This window comes from Nematolebias whitei, chromosome 16 (genome assembly GCF_014905685.2).
Source record: "Nematolebias whitei isolate Nwh7 chromosome 16, NemWhi1, whole genome shotgun sequence".
In the NCBI taxonomy this organism is placed as follows: domain Eukaryota; kingdom Metazoa; phylum Chordata; class Actinopteri; order Cyprinodontiformes; family Rivulidae; genus Nematolebias; species Nematolebias whitei.
This window is the reverse complement of record NC_056513.1, coordinates 45004839-45024261: the sequence shown is the minus strand read 5'-3', so window position 1 is coordinate 45024261 and position 19423 is coordinate 45004839.

Below are 19423 nucleotides of genomic sequence, written 5' to 3'. Positions count from 1 at the left end.
AAGATATTAAATTCTGAAAGTAAAAGAACTCGTTTTTTGGCAGATAATTGGGGACGTGTAGACCCAGTAGAATATGTCCTTGGTTCCAGATTTGATACACTGCGCAGTCAAACCACAGGGGGCTATGATCAGGTGGTTGTTACAGATAAATTTGTTTACATCCCAATTTTGGAAACATTAAAGTTTATTTTTAGACACCCTAACATAGAGGAGATGATGGCCAAGTCAAATTCAAGTGAAACTCTTAAAGACTTGTCTGATGGAGAACTTTTTAAGAGCCATGCTCTGTTTTCAAAACAAAATCATGCCCTTCAAATTCAACTTTTCTATGATGATTTCGAAACAGCTAATCCTTTGGGATCAAAAAGGGGAATACATAAATTGGGAGCTATATATTTCACACTGCGAAATTTTTCTCCTAAGTACAATTCTGCTCTACACAATATTCACTTGGTCTCTCTGTTTCATGCGCAGGACATTAAAACTTACGGCTTCTCTAAGATACTTGATCCGATTGTGGAGGATGTTAAAATCCTGGAGAGGGATGGAATTACTGTTCCCATGTATGATGAGCCAGTACGTGGAACTATTGTCCAAGTTACTGGTGACAACCTTGGTCTTCACTGTCTGTTTGGTTTTGTAGAGTCATTTAGTGCCAGATACTGTTGCCGCTTTTGTCTCGTTGAGAAAGAGGACTTTCAGACAGAGTTTACAGAGGACTCACCCAAGATTGTTATGCGAACTAAGGCACTTCATGCTGAACATTGTCAGAAAATGGAGGCAAATCCCAGACTTCCATATGTTATGGGTGTTAAAAAGTCATGCATTCTAAATTCACTACAGTACTTCAGTACATGTGAAAACTTCTCAGTTGATATTATGCATGATATCTTGGAAGGAGTGGCACAATATGAAATGAAGCTGATTTTGTTGCATGTAGTTGACCAGTACACAACATTAAAGGATGTAGACAGGAGAATAAGGAGCTTTAACTATGGCTACATGGAACAAACCAACAAACCACCTGCAGTGAAGTTGGTAGAAGACTCAAATGACTTGGGGTTAAATGCCATCCAGTCCTGGTGTCTACTACGTAACCTACCACTCATCTTTGGAGACTTAGTTTGTCCAAATGATCAGCACTGGTATTTGCTGCAGCTGTTGCTTCACATAGTAAATATTGTTTTTTCACCAGTGTTATCAAAAGGCATTACTATTTTCTTAAAACACCTGATTGCCGAACATCACAGGTTATTCAAACATTTGTTTCCACAAAAAAAGTTGCTCCCAAAGCATCATTTTATGGTGCATTATCCTACATGCATACTCAAAATAGGCCCAATTCTACATAGCTGGTGCATGCGATACGAAGCTAAACACAATTTCTTTAAAAAACAATTGAAAAGTTTTAAAAATGTTACAAAAACCCTGGCATTAAAGCATCAAAGTCACATTGCTTTCAGTTGGCATACATTTGACCACAAGAGACTGACCATTGGACCAGGTAAAATGGTGCCTTTAAATGTACTGAAGTGGGGCTGTGAGATAGCAGAGACTCTTCAGTTACCAATCAACACCAAAGTATTAAATGTTAAATGGGCCAAACACCATGGAAATATGTATCGTGCAGATTTAGTTGTTTGTAAAGAAATGTTTTGTGAAATGCCAGTTTTCCATAAGATCTACAATGTTGTTGTGAAAGATGAGAGGTTACTGTTTGTTACATTTGCACTGCAAACAGTGTGTCTGAATGAGCATTTCAGTGCTTTTCAAGTTTTGTGTACAAGAGATGGACCTCATGTTATTTATGTAGAAGAGCTTTTCTGTGCCAGAGCTTTTGATTTACAGGTGTCATACAGTCATGAAGATGCAAATGTTTATATTGTTCCATACTGTTTCCTGTGAACAATAAAAATGGCTGTTCAAATACTGATTTCTGGTCTATGCATTGTACTCTTACAAACTCAGATGTGTATAATGGCTAAAAAAATTGCTTAGTGAGTGAAATAAAGTTACATTTTGTTCTATTTTACAATTTAATTTAATGTTTAACTGCACAATATGGAATAAAATAAAATTAGGAGTAAAATTTTACACCATTAAGAGCACAATTTGATACTATGTGGAATAAAATTCTATTCTATTTTGTGTAAAATTATTTTTTAGTCAGACTAAAAGTTTTCTCTACTTGGAATAGAATGCAATTCTATTTAGAGTAAATTATATTCCACTTGGAGTTAAAATACGGTAGAGTAGTTTTTCTTTTAAACAACTTAGAGTAAATTCTCTTGGCATTGATTAAAATTTTTGCACTAAATAGAGTAGATTTTACTCTGAAATTTCAACTCTTCCATGAGAGTAAATTTTACTCTATTTAGACTGGGACCAAATGTTATCTTTTTTAGAGTAAATTTTTTTTCAAATTGAGTAAATTTTACTCTGGAAATTTTACTGTGTAGGCGTAGCCCTTTAAGGCTGTCACTGGTGGGTTTATCCCTAAGGCGCTCAGCGCTGCACTGAAAAACTTTAGTCCACGCCCACCTGCTGTGTGTGGGCCTCACCCCCGGTCCGTATAAATTACGGTGAGACCGGGTAATCGGCTCCCAAAATAGCTTTTTTTTCTTCAGCCATTTAGAAACCAGTGAGGCCCAGAGCTTAAAGGGCTACCCCTATACTCATTGAATCTGGGGTTACATTACATACCCAACGTTCTATTTCGTATAGGCTTCGCCCTTTAAGGCTGTCGCTGGTGGGTTAAAGGCGAAGCAGGATGTAGTCTATGCCTCACTGGTTCCATTAAGACACAAACATGAAGCACCTGCCTGCACAAAAACACATTTCATCACTCAGGCTTCTGTGTGCGTAATTGCGTGCTCCATGCGCTGGAGCGCACCGGAGAAAATCTCTGGTGAGAAAAAAAAAGGCTGAGATAGCAGACCTGCTGCTATGAATAGGAACAACAGAGGATACGAATTGTAACAGTGTAACAATAAACAGAGCAGACCAACAGCTCCTCAGGATGAACCGGTTAATAACAATAAAATCAGCAGTCATGAACTTGTGACTGATAATAAATATCTCACACTGTGACTGCATGCAGGCAGGTGTAAGCTCAAAAGTCAGGCTCCATGAAACAAATAAAAATCATTCTGACAGAACCCTGAGAACAGAATGGGTCATGGAGAAAGTTGAAACATCACGTAGATAAAATCAAATAATTGAACATGGCGATGACCTGGCAGCCGCCATACAAATATTCTCCACTGCCATCCCTCCATGCAGAGCTATGGACGATAAAAACCCTCTGGTGGAATGCGCTGAGATTCTCTGGAGGATCCAGTCCAGATGAACTGTAAACTTCAGAAATAGCCTCACACAACCAGTGTGAGAGGCGCTAGGTGGATAGAGGACGTCCTGAAGAGCTGTCCCAGTAATGCACGAACATACGCTGAAAACAGCGCAGTGTGGCCGTGTGCGCCACATAACATGAAGAATGCACGCATGGGACAGAAGGAGGTGAGATGTTACTTCCTCCTCAGAATTATGAAGAAGAGGATAAAACCCATCCAAGGTTATCACTCTCAATCTGAATGAGCTTGTGATGCTTTTCAGAGCAGGGTTAAAACGCAGTACAGCTGAACTGCCATCAGCTTGAATTCTGAGACATGAGGGAGCAACAGAGTGAGCAAACAAACACTCACTGTCTTTGCCGGCATCAGAACAGCCGGCTGTTAAGCAGGGCTGTTTTAATGACCTAATTTAAGTGAAACCTGATCTAAAAGTTCAGAATAAGCTTTGATCAGAGCGTGCGGGACCATCATTAGGTCTCACTGTGAAGCTAGTGGACGTGACACCAGTCTGTGTCTCCGTACACCTTTCAGGAAACGCTTCATCAACAGGTGATTAAGAACTGCTCTGTCACCGAAGCCCTCGTGACAGGAAAAAATAGCTGCAGCATAAGTTTTAATTGTGCCGAACGCTAGATCTCTGTCTATCAGCTGCTACAGAAAGGACAGCATGCCACCTAGTGGCCATGAGATGGCCTCCAAGCCTTTCTCTGCGCACCAGCGCTGAAAAAACTGTCCACTTGATGTGTGCAGCGTTGTGGTGGAAGCAGCTCGTGCGCCCTAAAAGTATGCACCACATCCTGTGAGAGGCCCATCTTTTCTAAACGGATCTGTTCAGCAGACATACCCAAAGAATCTGACCTATTTCTGGGTAACCCCTGATGGCTCTTCCTGCCTGGAGGAGAGCACCCCCCCACAGCATTTTCCACAGCCGACCCGATATCAGTCGATGCAGATTCAGGAACCACGGAGCGTATATGTGTTCAGGAGCTACGAGAATGACTGACGGTACTTCTTCCCGGACCCGGTCCAGGGTCCGTGATATCGGCAGGACTGGAGGAAACGCATAAAGGAGTATTTTTGGTGACAGGCTGTGAGTGAAGTCGTCCACTCCTAACAATGGGTGGTCTCGTGGGCTCAGTGAGAACCACAATTGACACTGGGCGTTCTCCCGTGTGGCGGACAGATCCACTGCTGCTCGGCCAAACCTGCTCCAAAATCTGAGAAATCAGCTCGGGATGGAGGCTCCAGTCTCTGTGGCGGGGACCGCCCCTCGACATGATATCTGCTCGCCTGTAGAGGAACGCTGAAAAAGTTCACCGCAATGGTTGGAGAGCAGGTTTCTGTGTGGCCAACACAACAGCTGTTTCGCGATCCATAACAGTTGGGCTCAGCGCACACCTCCCTGACGGTTTATGTAAACTGCCGTCACTTGTTGTCTGTGTGGATCAGAAAATGCTGATCCCACAGCAGGGACAAAATGCTGAGTCACGTTTCAGATCGTGAAAAACATTCTAGCACAAAATGTAAAGCGACATGCGGTCCAGCCACTGTGCTCCCACTGCTTGGGACAGACACATTCCTCCCAGCTTGACAGGAACACATCTGTGAAAAACTGAGACATGTGACGTAGGCCTGCTGATGGGAACTCCCTCTGACAGAATGAGGGGGTTTCCCCAGTGATTCAGATCGGTTCTCTTGGGGGGGGGGGGGGGGGGCACAAAGATAATCCACCTCTTTTGGCGCACAGCATCTATGTGTAGGCGGGCGAACCATCTCTGAAGGCGTCTCATGTGAAGTAGGCCCAGCGGAACCACGATGTGGGCCGCTGACATCATCCCAGGAGTCACATGACAGGCAAAACTATCACTATGCTGCAGGGTTTGACACGGCGGAGCTGGGTTTGACACAGAGGAGCTGAGCTGATAGAGCTTCGGCTCTCAGCTGTGATAAACGGCTCTCATTGCAGTTGAGTTTAGCTCCACTTCCAGATAAACAATCATCTGAGACGGACGAACCAAAGTTTTTCCCAGTTTATAGAAACCCCAGGTTTAGCAGGTGTAACACTAGCGTTTTGGTCTGTGTGACAGCTTTCTAACTGGACCGAGCTAATAAGAGCAGATAGTCCAGATAAAAAAAAATTTCATTCCTGCCATGTGTAACAACTGCAGAGCCATCTCCACGCATTTCGAGAATGTGCGTGGGGTGTTTCAGAATGATGGAAATGTGAAAATATGCGCTCTTCAGATCTATGGAGGTGAAAACCAGTCGTTCTGGTGAAGTTCTCCAGCAGCTGTTTGTTAGCATGTGGAATTGTCTCCCCATGATCGAATTGCTGAACATGAACAGATCGAGAATGGGTCTCATCCCTCCGTTTTTTTTTTTTAATCAGAACTAGGAAGTAGTGGGAGGAAAAAAAACATATTTTCCTCTCTGTTTTTCGTCAGAAATACATGAACTTCTGACTGGAGAGACGAGCTCTGTTCTGGAGAAGACAGAACCATCTCTATAATCTCTCTGAACGGTGGGGGTTGAGCTGCAAACTGCAGCGTGTAACCCCTTCTGATCAGATGGTCCGTCCATCTGTCCAGGGAACACACAGCTGCCACTCTGAGTAGCGCTCGGAGAACGGGCATGCATTTGCGTTATGTCATGTTTCTCATGAACGTCAACCAGACTAAAAAATCCTTATTGCCATCACTCGCTCAGGAGATTCTCCGGGGGAACCCAATGGGGGCTCAGACAGAAAAAAGGTCTGTATGTGTGCCTCTGTGCTGGGCCCAGGCTGCAGTCTCACATAGAGCTGAGGTGAGCTGGCGTGCACCGAGAGGAGGCGTGAGCGCTTTCTGAGTGAGACGCCGTTTTGGTGGAGGCTGCAACTGTCGTGGAGAAAACACGTTTACTCCCGCTGCGCTGTGAGTGGGCAGAAAACAGCAGAAATTAAAAATGGGCTCTGGCTGAAAAACGAGGGATTTTACCAAACTCAGTCTGCTGAAAAAAACATCATTTCAGCTGATGTAGCAGACAAGTGTTTTGTGATATTTACTGAACTGCGGTGCCATTTAAAACGCTGTTTAGAGTTACTGGCTCGTTCTGTGTGGGGAATGTGTGAAGAGAGGCAGCTGAGAGATCAGCTGATCTGACAGTCTCAGATGAACAACTTTACTTTCAGAGGTTTCTGTTTTATATCAAAAACATACATCATCAAAAAACACATACCTTCCCCTCAAGGATCTGTTACCTTGTGGAGGGGGCCAGCGGAGGAGCGGGGCATGAAGTCGCTGCCGCAGCTATGGAGCAAGCGCCTCTGGTGCTGTTGCTGGCCAAGGCGGTCCCTCCAGCGGACGGAGGGGCAGATGGACTGTGACGTCACCAGATGGTGTACAGTCTCTGAGACCTCCTCGGACCTCTGCGATTTCTCAAGGATGGTCCTGAAGTTGGCCCCGAACAGCGCCTCTGGGGTGACAGGGCCCTCCAGCAGGTCTTTCCACAGCCTCTCTGACAAGGATGGCGACAGGCGAAGCCAAGTGGTCCTGTGGATCATGGTCATCCAGGCGGCGATGTGGGACAGGCAGATCGCAGAGGTGACTCATGTTTAAGATGACATCAGCAGCTTTACAGAGAGAGCTCTTTGTCTCCTCAAGCAGGTCTGTTTCTTTCAGCCTCTTAGAGATGCTGTAGGCCAACAGGGCGACGTTGTTCGCTGCGGCCGTCTGGAATGAGCACTGGTGAGCTCGGTTGGAGACCTTGTCACCATCTGGTCCGAGGGAAAAAACACCGATCGGTAAAACCCTCCACTCTGGAGATGGAGGCCAAGGTGGAGACGGATGTCTTCAGCTTGCCGGCCCAGCTGCAGCTGGACAGCGAGCCAGATGGGGTCATGGCGACGAGTCGGGGCGGAGCCAACCTTGCCGCCAGATCATCTGATCAGGACGGAGGGAGGCGGAGGGAGGCGAGGGACGGAAAGTCCCTTGTGTTAACATCCTCCTTGATTATGCTGGGCTGCTCCGAGAGGAGGGCGCCGACGGCTGGGAGCGGTGTGGTTGCCGACGTGGGAAGATTTAAGGTGGCTGAGCATCCGCTCAGCCACTCGTCTTCCGTCACTACGCTCTCCAGGAGGGAAGGGGCAGCTCCGCATCGCCTTTCTTAGAGGAATCATTCAATTCACTGCGTGACTCTGCGTCAAAGAATGTGGTGGCGTCGTCCCACGCATAGCGTCCCACCACAGAAAAAAACACTCAGCAGAGCTGCTGCCAACAACGCCTTTTTCGAGGGAATCATCCAATTTACCTCAAGAAAAAACACGTTAGAAAAGGCGGTGGTGTCGTCCAGCGGGTAGCGGCTCGCCACGGAAAAAACATTCAGCGGGGCTGCTGCTAACATCGCCTTTTTTGAGGAAATCATTCAATTACCGCGAGGAAAAAACGCGTTAGAAAAGGCGATGTTGTTGTCCAACGGGTAGCGGCCCGCCATGGAAAAGCACTCCTCAGCGCTTACCTTGAACAAGGCTGCTCGTCTGCTCCTCCTCGGGGAGGAAGAGGTCACTGGGACGGCAGGAGGTTGGTATGGCGGAGACCCAGGCATCCTTAGCAAGGTTGTGCTGGTCAAAGCTGGACAACTTTTCCTTCTTCGTTCTTCTGACAGTGCTAGCTAGCTGGCTAAAGAAAAAATGGGGAGCCGATTACTCGGTCTCACCGTAATTTATACGGACCGGGGGTGAGGCCCACACACAGCAGGTAGGTGTGGACTAAAGTTTTTCAGTGCAACGCTGAGAGCCTAGGGATAAACCCACCAGCGACAGCCTTAAAGGGCGAAGCCTATACGAAATAGAACATGATCACAGTATGTGAACACTGTAGTGAACTAGGCCTCCGACCTCAACCTGTCTCTGAAGACCTTCAGGGGACATGAACTGTTATTTCATTGATTTGAATCCAGAAATACAAATTATCTCATCAAGAGACTAATTGTATCCTGAATTAATCAATTGAAAGAACACTCTTTTTTTTTTACATTATCATTACTTTTTTTAGAATATCTTGATAATCAAAGAGTGTTTAGTTCATACCATTTCTAAATAAAGTGAACCACTCATTTAAATCAACTGTGAAACAGTATTAATGATTTTTAAACCTCATTAGACTTAGAGATCAAGTTAAATGTCTATTTACAAAGTAATTATGCATTTTGATCTTCTGTTTGAATGGGTGGATTTGATGTCGGTCAGAAGTCAGGGATGTCGGTCAAAAGTCAGAAAGCAAGTTATGAGAACGAAGTGCCTTGTTTTTAAACTTAGCAGACAGTATCCTGATGCTTGCTCAATAATCCAGGTAGAAAATCCAAAAAAGTTCAATCTGGTCCTCTGGACATTCAAAAAAACAAAAAACAAAACAAAGCAAAAAAATCTAGAAACGTTTCGTCTCTCATCCAAGAGACTTCCTCAGTTTGAGGTGCTGTTTTCAGCTCAGTCTCTTAAATAGCACCTTCTCAGAGTGGATCAACCAGTTTGCTGCTGACAACCAAAACCAGCTGATCACATGCTCAAGAAGGACCATCAGCCTAATAATGTCTAGCAGACAGTAAATAACTTCAACTGGCATCTGCGTTTGTCTCACTTCGCCATAACATTCCTCTGTCTGTACTAACCGTTCGTAAACATTCCTGCTGTCTTTTTGACTCCTAATAACCCTCTGACAACACTGAAACACCGCCCCTGCTGGTTGTTTCAACCAATCAGGAAGTACCAATTGACAGGAAGTGAGTACTCTTTAAAAAGTCAACACTTCCTGGGACTAGTCAGTCTTCTGGCGGTCTTCCTGCAGTCTTCCTTGAGTCTTCTTGCAGTTTTCCTGAGTCTTTCTTGGGACTATGGAGTCTTCCACTTCTGAGTGGAATCTCTGACTGGAGTCTTACAGAGAGTTCCTAAGGAACTTTCATATTTAATCAATAGCTGATGGATTTGACCATGAGACGATGGTCCGTCCATCCCAGCAGAGTCACAGCGACTTGCTGTGAACTCAACCGGGCGTAACGCCCTACAACTTTGAAGGAAGCTTGTTCTGTTGAATGGAGTAAACCACACGACTTCTGACGATGACCAGCCACCCTGATCGGAGATGCTGAAAGGTAGCGTGCATAGGGACCTCTAGACCGGAGCTGATCCATCCATCTGCAAAGGTAAAGAGACGTCACGAGTTGTTGCGCACTAAGTGGACCAGGGGTTTGAGCTGGTTTTGAAAGAAGAGTGTTAATTCTGGTCAACAAACATACATCTTCCTTCATCCATCTTTAAACTTCTCTACTCCTTCCCTTAAACTTTTCTATTTGCCAGTAATCCAGATGCCTTCAGAGGTGAATCAGCCTCAATCAATAATGTTCTGTTGTCTTGTTAGTAAAGCGTGCCAAGTTTTTATAAATCAGAAACAGATCAGCAAATCAATGTGTACATGTCTTGATGTTAAATTTTGATTCTGTTAAATAAATGACCGCATTTATTCTGATGGGTCAAAGATAAAATGGCGTCTCATGTCACTGATTAAACAATCCTCACAGTTATCTCGGTCACATGACACATAATTTAACTCAGAAAGAAAAGAATCTGTTGTAATTAACAATTAATATTCTTTGTGCTTGAACTAGCTTTAAGAATAATTAATTATTAGTGAAGCTAACAGCAAAGCTGTCCCTACATCACTACAACACAAAGATTCATAAAAAAATAAAATAAAATGAAATAAGATCAGCAAGTGGCAGCAAGTTACCTGTGGAAACCCCGACTGAACATTTAAAAGTGTTTTATTAAAATTATTCAGTTGCTTATTCAAGCCTTAACAATAAAGGTGATAACAATCCTAACATCCCCTTATTTCTTCTACATTTTCTCGCAAAAGTGAAGGTCCTTTACCATCAAATGAGAATCAGTGGTCTAGACTGGAATTCACAAATTAAACAATAGAAATGGGTTAAATTAAATTGTGTACATCACCACCCCATTATGGTAGAGGGCTTTGAGTACTCCCGTTATTCTATGGGCTACATTGTCAGGGGCTTCAGCCCCTAGCAGGATCTGCCATGGCAAACAGGCCTCCAGGAAGAGGACAGACCCAGACACGGACTTACCATTAAATTACTTACTTTAGGCAAAGTTAGGCAACGGCCTTGGGACACAACCAGTAAGGGTTCCAGCTGATTGCCAACCTCCCCAACATGCCTCTGTATTAACGTATGTTTGAAATAAAATAATTATAATTACAATCAAAACAATAACAAAAATAAAGCAACACAATGCATGATCTACTTCCGCTCCCTTTTTTCAACATACTAAAATGGACTACAGTATTCTGTTTTGTTGCATGAAAGATCCATGAAATTCTTAGATAATCCTTCCTTAGATATATAACTTTACTACTTTACTCTTTTACTAGATACTTTTACTTCCTTAAATAGATTACTTTACTTTTCTTTGGATTCCAAGGAGGACTGGCTTGAGGAGGTGCCATTTGTGACACAGAATTGGGTTAGCAGGCCTCAGATTGATGAAGTCTTTCAGATGAAAGACGACATGTTTCTCCCTTAAAGAAAATTGTTCAGATGACATGATTTAACCTGTATTATGATTTATCTACCTAAATGATTGGACTTACAAACCTTTTGCTTTTTCTGAACCATTTTGGCCTTGGTGTTCCTCAGGCTGTTTCTGTGAGTAGAAAGTTGGTAATCTAGCCTAAAACATTTAATTGTTATCAAGTTCATGCTCAAGGCTCTTTGTTGTTATTCGCATCACATGTGTTACATGAGGTGGAATAAAATTATGTACTCAAGGTCCCAGTTACACCCAAAAATAGCAAAAACTGTAAAGTATAAAAAGGAACAGTATATAAGAATCTACAATATACACTAAGATGTACACTTAACAAATGCTAAACAATACGTAAAAAAATCCAAGATATACACTCAACACTAAAAATGAAAAATAATATGGTATATTAAACAGCAGCCCAAACATGAGGCTGAAGTGAGCAAATGGGTATGAATGAATACAACAGCATAAGATAAGCAGCATGGATAATTAGAAGCACATATAATAGCAATTAATGTGGCATTACAGTGATTTTTCTTTTTTTTTTTTTCCTTACAGTGATTATACTGGTTAGGGATTTATGAGTCTAACAGCATCAGGGTAGAAGCTGTTCCTCAGTCTAGTGGTTCTACACTTAATGCTCCGCGACCTTCTGCCTGAGGGGAGCAGAGCAAAAAGTGTGTGTGCTGGGTGAGTGGGGTCCTTCATGATGCAGGTGGCTCTCTTCTTGCATCTGGGGATGTAGATGTCTGTGATGATGGGCAGACTGACACCAACAGACTTCTGTGCAGCCTTCATCCCTCTCTGTAGAGCTTTCATTTCTGCACCTGTGCAACCATTGTCCCACATGTTGGTGCTGGAACTCAGCATGCTCTCCAATGGACACCTGTAGAAGGAGGTGAGGACTGAGTTTCCTATTCCGGCCCGCCTCAGCTGCCTGAGGATAAAGAGTTTCTGATGTGCTTTCTTGATCTGACTGGTATTGTTCTTGCCCCAGATGAGGTTGTCATTCAGGTACACACCCAAGTACTTGTAACTGAAGACCACTTCTGTTGTTTGTACTGCTGTTGTTTGGCGTATTGTTTTGCACTATTAGTATTTAGCATAGTTCTTAGTTTAGCGTATTTCTTAGTTTAGCATATTTCTTAGTTTAGTGTATTTCTTAGTTTATAACTTAGGTCGTTTTCACACCAGATAGTCCGGTAGACTCGGTTCGGGACCAATATTCATGACCTTTTGTTTACATTTGAGCTGGTGCGTTTGCATTCACACTGCACTGTGCAGTCGAGTCAACCTGTTGAACCAACCTGTTCCCCCGCTCGCCTGAGGGGGCGCTGCACCAAGAACTACTGAAAAAAACGACACAAAAACCTTTGAAGACACGTCTTCTTCTCCTGTAAATAAAAATAAAAATGAAGTGGCATCAAGTTTTAGCAGTTTTAGGAGTTATATTTTGTCATTTTTCAAAAATGGACTTAGCATGAGCAGAAGATGAGACAGAAGACCATGGAGAATATTGTTTTCCACACAAGGCAGCTGACGGCTACATATAAGAGAAATGTGTGTTTGTTTGTCCTGTGGAGCGGGGCTCGGTCTGTTTACATTCACACTGCACTTGAACCGCGCTGGAGTTCGCTTCTACCGGACCGAGACCTAGGTTTTAGCCCGGGCCAGAGTTCGCCTTTTTGTTCCGTGACAGAGTTCGATGGTGCGTTCACACCTCCCTAAGCGAACCGGACTTTCAAGGAAAACGAGCTAGAGTTCTATTAAAGCGGACTAAACAGGGCTGGTGTGAATGCACCCTTTGATCCTTAGTAAATTTTCTTTTTAAAATATATATTTTTGCTCTTGTTGGATGTAACTGGGACCCTGTGTACACAATTTTGTTCCACATCATGTACCACATATGATACAAATGACAATAATGACCCTTGAACCTTCCACCGCAGATCCTCCAATATTTGGTGGTTGTGGTGGGGGGTTGCTCCTTCTGAAATCCACGATTATCCTCTTCATCTTCTTCACATTGATGTGGAGGTTGTTCTTTCTGCACCAGCTCTCCAGGTGTTCCACCTCCTGCCTGTAGCCAGACTCATCATTGTTTGTGATGCATCCAGCTATTGCTGTATCATCTGCAAACTTTACAATAAGGCAGCCTGGATGGGTAGTTGCACAGTCATATGTGAGCAGAGTGAACAGGAGGGGGCTCAACACACATCCTTGAGGAGAGCCAGTGCTGAGGGTTATGGTGGAGGAGGAGAAGTTGTGGATCCTCACTGAATGTGGTCTGTTTTTTAAGAAGTCTAGTACCCGGTTGCAAATGGAGGGGCTTAGTCCTAGTGTGAATAGTTTGTCCATCAGGGTTTGGGGGATCATGGTGTTGAAGGCAGATGTGAAATCCACAAAGAGCATACAGATGTAAGAGTTTTTCTGCTCTAGGTGGTTGAGCGCAGTGTGGACCACAGAGGAGATGGCATCCTCTGTTGATCGGTTCTTGCTGTATGTGTAGTGATGACGGTCCTCGTTGATGTTGATGGTTGTTTTGATGTGGGTCATGACCAGTTTTTTTAAGCATTTAGCGACTATCAGGGTGAGGGCCACTGGCCGATAGTCATTCAGACCAGTCACTGTAGAGCTTTTTTGGACTGGGATGGTGGTGGCAGTCTTCAGGCAGGTGGGAAGCTGTTTTATAGAAAAATTAGTATAACTGCCATTTGAAAAGCTATTAAGATGAAACTTGGCGTATTGGTAGCTGACAATGATCCCTACTAAACTCTGAGTGAAAATTAAAAAAATCAGCGAGTTCAGCTAATTTCAGCTGTTTTGTGCTTCCTTCAGCTTCATTCAGCTAACCCAAAATTTTTCAGTCAGGTCATCTGGACAGTTTCTTTTTTAGTGCTGAAACGTTTCGCCTTCCATCCGGAAGGCTTCATCAGTCAAGGAAACACACAACACAAAACTGATTCTTCCCCCAACAGCTTACTTCAAAGTGGAACAAACCAGTTATGTTGGTGCTAAGATGCTGTCTTTGGCAATGCCCCTTCCTCCATTACCGGCCCTCTTCCTTGTTGACAGTCGTGTCAAACTGGTTGAAAACAACAAAGTCCATGCTCAATAATCCAGGAATACAATCCAAAAATTAATTTAATTAATTTAATCCAAAAAGGTCATCTGGACAGTAGGGCTGCAGCTAACGATTATTTCAATAATCAATTCATCGGCCGATTATTTTTTTGATTAATCGATGAATCGGCAAAAAAAAAAAAAAGTTTGAATTTCCATCCCTTTATTCTAAAATTGAACATTTGACTGACGTAGCAATTCACACAAAAAACAGGTTGCTATTTGACTATTCTGTTAGTAAAATATTGAATAATAAAAAATAAAAGTTAGTCAAATAGCTTAAAAAATAAATGTACACAAAAATATATACAAATGTATCTTTATACCTGCACAATATGTAGCTACTTTGTAAAATGTGTCCTTGAGGGAAGAGTGTAACCTGGATTAAAAGTGTGGATTATTGTAACCTGGATTAAAAGTGTGGATTATTGTAACCTGGATTAAAAGTGTGGATTATTGTAACCTGGATTACAAGTGTGGATCATTGTAACCTGGATTAAAAGTGTGGATCATTGTAACCTGGATTAAAAGTGTGGATTATTGTAACCTGGATTAAAAGTGTGGATTATTGTAACCTGGATTAAAAGTGTGGATCATTGTAGTGAAGCCTTCGTCTTCAACCATGGACAGAGGCCTCATGTCAGTGACGATCATGTTCAGGATGTTTCAGTGAAGACAGCTGCTGCTGTGGTGTCCATGATGTCTGTCCATCATGAAGGATGTTGTTGTTGTTTGTTGTTGTTTTCTGGAATGAGAGAGTAAATATGTTTTATATCATAATTTACAGCAACTCAAGAAATGCCTTGTTTCACTTACAGTGTTAGGTTCAGGCAAATAAGTAGCCCAAAGAGCAATTAAACACACACACACACACACACACACACACACATATATAAAATACTTAATTACACACATTTGAGTAGATGTAATAAATTACTTTAATTCCTGTTTAAATGCAATTCATCCTGCCATACCTGCAGTGTCTTTAGACTTTGCCAGCAAATTAAAAGTTGAAGCTTAATCATTAAATTTTTATCTTTGTGTTAGATTTATTTATAAATCACATTTAAACACTGCTTGTACCAATTAAATTAAATAAAAAGTAACACACGTTCTCTATCACCGTCATTAATCAGATAAACAAACAAACAAACAAACAAACAGCTTCAGCTACAGAAAGACTGACGTTACGTTTTCTCATTTGGAAACAGAAAAATATGTTAAATTGTAGACTCACCTGCAACACGAGTTGTATCAGCTGCTGCTCCTTCCTCCTCCTCGTGACTCCGACATGTTTACGTTTTATCTCCGTGGTTCTCCCGTGTCGTGTCGTCAATTTTCAAAGCTGCATGTTTCAGTTTTTATCTTTGTAAAGTTCTCCCACACTTTGGAGGACTTGGGCCGAACAGTTTTCGCTGCGTTGGTCATTTGTAAAATTTACTTATTTTCCTTTAAAAACAGCCTCTGCTCTGCTTCTGCCTCCCCCCTCGCTCTGTTCAACTAGCGCTGCAGAGGTTTTTTTTTTTTTTCAAACTTTATTCAGTCAGTCAGCATTGACAATAAACTGCAGGTGAACAAAACCGCTCCACAGCGCCGTGAAAGACGCATAATCGCGCAACACAATAAATTGATAATGAAATTAGTTGCCAACGCTTTTAATCATTGATTTTTATCAATTTTATTGATTCGTTGTTGCAGCCCTACTGGACAGTTTCTTTTTTTGTGCTGAAACGTTTCGCCTTCCATCCGGAAGGCTTCACCAGTCAAGGAAACACACAACACAAAACTGATTCTTTCCCAAACAGCTTACTCCAAACAAACAAACCAGTTATGTTGGTGCTAAGATGGTGTCTTTGGCAACACCCCCTCCTCCATTGCCGGCCCTCTTCCTTGTTGCGAAACGTTTCAGCACAAAAAAAAAAAAACTGTCCAGATGACCTGACTGAAAATTTTTGGATTGTAATCCTGGATTATTGAGCATGGACTTTGTTGTTTCATTGAGCTAACTTTGATTTTTATGCTTCTTCAAACTTATTTCTGTTGATTTCAGTTTGTTCTGCTCCTTTCAGCTTATTTCTGTAGGTTTCAGCTATTTCTGCTAGCATTTAGCTGTTTTGGTGTTAATTTAATCTTTTTCAGCTAATTTTACATTTTTTGCAATAATTTAAACTTATTTCAACCTAATTCAGCAAAAAACATGCTTTCCCCTACTTCCTTCTAGTAACTTTTTCATTCAACCTTTATTTAAACAGATAAATCACATTGAGCCTCGAAGACTCATTTACAAGTGAGACCTGTTTGGACAAACAAAAACAGTGGTTAACTGGACACATGTAGGAGTTGGAGGTGAACAAAAATTCATATCAGACTTTTTTTTCCTGCCTGAGAAAAACCCCCTCTAATATTAAAAAAAACAGCTCGCGCAAACAAGCACATAGTGACGTAGACATTCTGCAGACGGAGGAGACGAGAGCGGTGAGCATGTTCATAGACGCTCTTGAGGTCACTGTAAGAGTTCTGATAAGGATGGAAAATCAGTCAGTGTCCTCCGGTGAGATCCAAAAACATTCTCGAGGGATGTCGAGGAATGGCCAAGAATAAAGTCTATGAGAATCCAAGAGTCCTGAAATGATGACACAAAGTTTATTCAGCTGGTTTCATCTGGTTATCAGTTGGAAATTCCTCAGGGAGGGGGTGGCGAGCGTCAGACCACATTTTCTCCAGGCGAATTCTGATAAGATGGCCTTCAAGACCAGCCAAGGGAGCCACATTCAGATAAACACACAGCTGTTTTGGGGACAAGCAGAACTTAATGATGTAGATGAACATATGCTGATATATATTCATAAATTAAACGGATTCTTTCATTTTTCTGGACTGAATAATGTCGTGCATTGAATTATTAAAAACGTAACGTGAGACGTTAATTTCCTTTGACCCATCAAAATGAACGTGGTCATTTATTTACAGAATCAAGTTTAACATCACACATTTACATTAATTTGGCAAAGTGATAATTACAACATGGCTAATTTAGCAAGTTTTACAATCAGGAAAACCATACGGCCATGATTTCCCTTTACTTCACAACAGACATTTCTGAAAATATCTGGAATGATTTCTAGCAGATAGAAGAGTTTTAAAGATGGAAATGAAGTTTAAGTTGAGAGAAAGGATGGATGAGGGAAATGTGTGTGTGTCGGCATCAGAACGGCACTCTCCGGTGAGTTCCCAGCTTCTTCCCCGGTACACTTAGGTGGTATAAATCAACTTTTTACCTGGAGATGTCTCCCTGGTACGAAGTTCCATTTAACGCACCCTTTCAGCGTCTCCGTAGGAACAGCTGTGAATCGTCCGATGTAGTGACGGTACTTGTTCGACACAAGTTCACCTCACGAGCGGACTTCACATGAGTGGAGTCCTTCAGAAGCTCCACTCAGAGGTGGAAGATGTCATAATCCCACAAGACTCGGAAGAGCTATGGATCATGCCTGGACTTCTGTTCTCCCAGCACTGGAGCTGCAAACGACTGAAGCTCTGCAAACTCTCCACCCGACTCGACTCGACTCGACACGACTGGTTTGAACTAGGAAGTACCGACATTTAAAGAGCTCTATTTCCGGTTCATTTGGGAGGTTCCTGATTGGTCAATATCGACCAGACAGGGGTGTGTTTTTGTGACGTAAGAGGTCACTAGGAGTCAGAAAAACAGAAAGTGTTTTGGAACAGATTGAAAATGTTTTTAGAGACAGAGAGAGGAATATTTAGGCGAGTTGGGGTAAAACAGGTGCCAGCCTCTATATTTACGTCTGAGAGGATTAAAAAACATGATAGTTCGTTCCAACAACTTGTTTTGTGTTTGACTCCAACCTTGGACCAACTTACACTTGCTCATTCAAAGACAGAAAATCAGAAAATGCATAATTACTCTGTAACAGACCTTAACATGATTTCTACTTTGCATGAGGATTAAAAATCATTATTACTGTTTCACAGTTAATTAAAAATGATTAGTTCACTGCAACATCTAAAAATGGTTTGAACTAACACACTTTGATTATCAAACATTTGTAAAATAGTAATGATAATAGAAAAGAGAGTGCTCTTTCAATTGATCAGTGCAGGACACTTAAAAAGTCTTCTGGATGGACTTGATTTGTGTTTCTGGACTCAAATCAATGAAATACAGTTCTTGTTCCAGGCAGACCCTCAAGGCCAGATTTTGACCTGAGGCCTAGTTCACTACAATGACATCTACCTTGAGACTGTGTTGGTCAACTCGGTTCCGAAATGTCCAAAATACATGGCCACACCGATGGAACATGACTGAGTAAAATCCCCAAGATCTGATCCATTTAGCCCAAAGCATTTGAGTCTGGGTACTCAAGACACAAACCAAGCCATCAAAAAGGCAAGCAGTATGATCTGGTCCAAATTTGCTGCCAAGGACTTCCTTGATTGTAGATAAAACCAGCGACCAGCCGAATCCAAAAAAGTAGGAACCAGTTATAGAAAATCCAATTAAATATGCGTCCTTAAAATCCACAGATGGCAGCAGAGATAGACACATCAAGTCTTCCAGTCGATGAGATATCCAGCTGCGTGCGTGCCAACAGGGCAAATTGGCTCTCCTAAAGCCTGTCTTCGAATAAATGTGGTAAATTGAGTTGAGGGACCAACTGATCAAAACAAGTCAGTCCGTCCGTCCGTCCTTCCATCCATGATCTTTACCCGCTTATTCCACTTTGGGTCACGGGGGTCGCTGGTGCCCATGTCCAGCAATCACTGTGCGAGGGGCGGGGTACACCCTGGACAGGTCGCAAGTCCATCACAGGGACAGATAGAGACAAACGAGACAAACAACCATTCACTCGCTCACTCAAACCTAGGGACAATTTAGAGTTACCAATCAGCCTAACATGCATGTTTTTGGTCTGTGGGAGGAAACTGGAGCACCTGGAGAAAACCCACGCATGCACAGAGAGAACATGCAAACTCCACCCAGAAAGGTCCCTGGACCGGGGTTTGAACCAAGGACCTGCTCGCTGAGAGGCAGCAGCTCTACCAGTTGCGCCACCATGCTGCCCAAGTCCATAATTATGGTTCGGAAAATGCAAGAGAGTCTCAGAAGCAGTTTCACAGAGACAGAGCAGCAAAGCAAAGCGGACATGGAGTGGAGAAGCATCCGATCTCTGCAAGAGCAGCCTGTTTTAGCTACTATTCAGCTGTGTTGAAAAAATTTCAGCTTTTCTCAGATAATTTAAACTAACTTTATTGTGTTACCTATTTCAGCCTTAGTGGGAACAATTAAGCTCGTTCCACTTCCCTTTGGAAATTTAAGCTTCTTTCTACATTTTTTTAGCTACTATTCAGC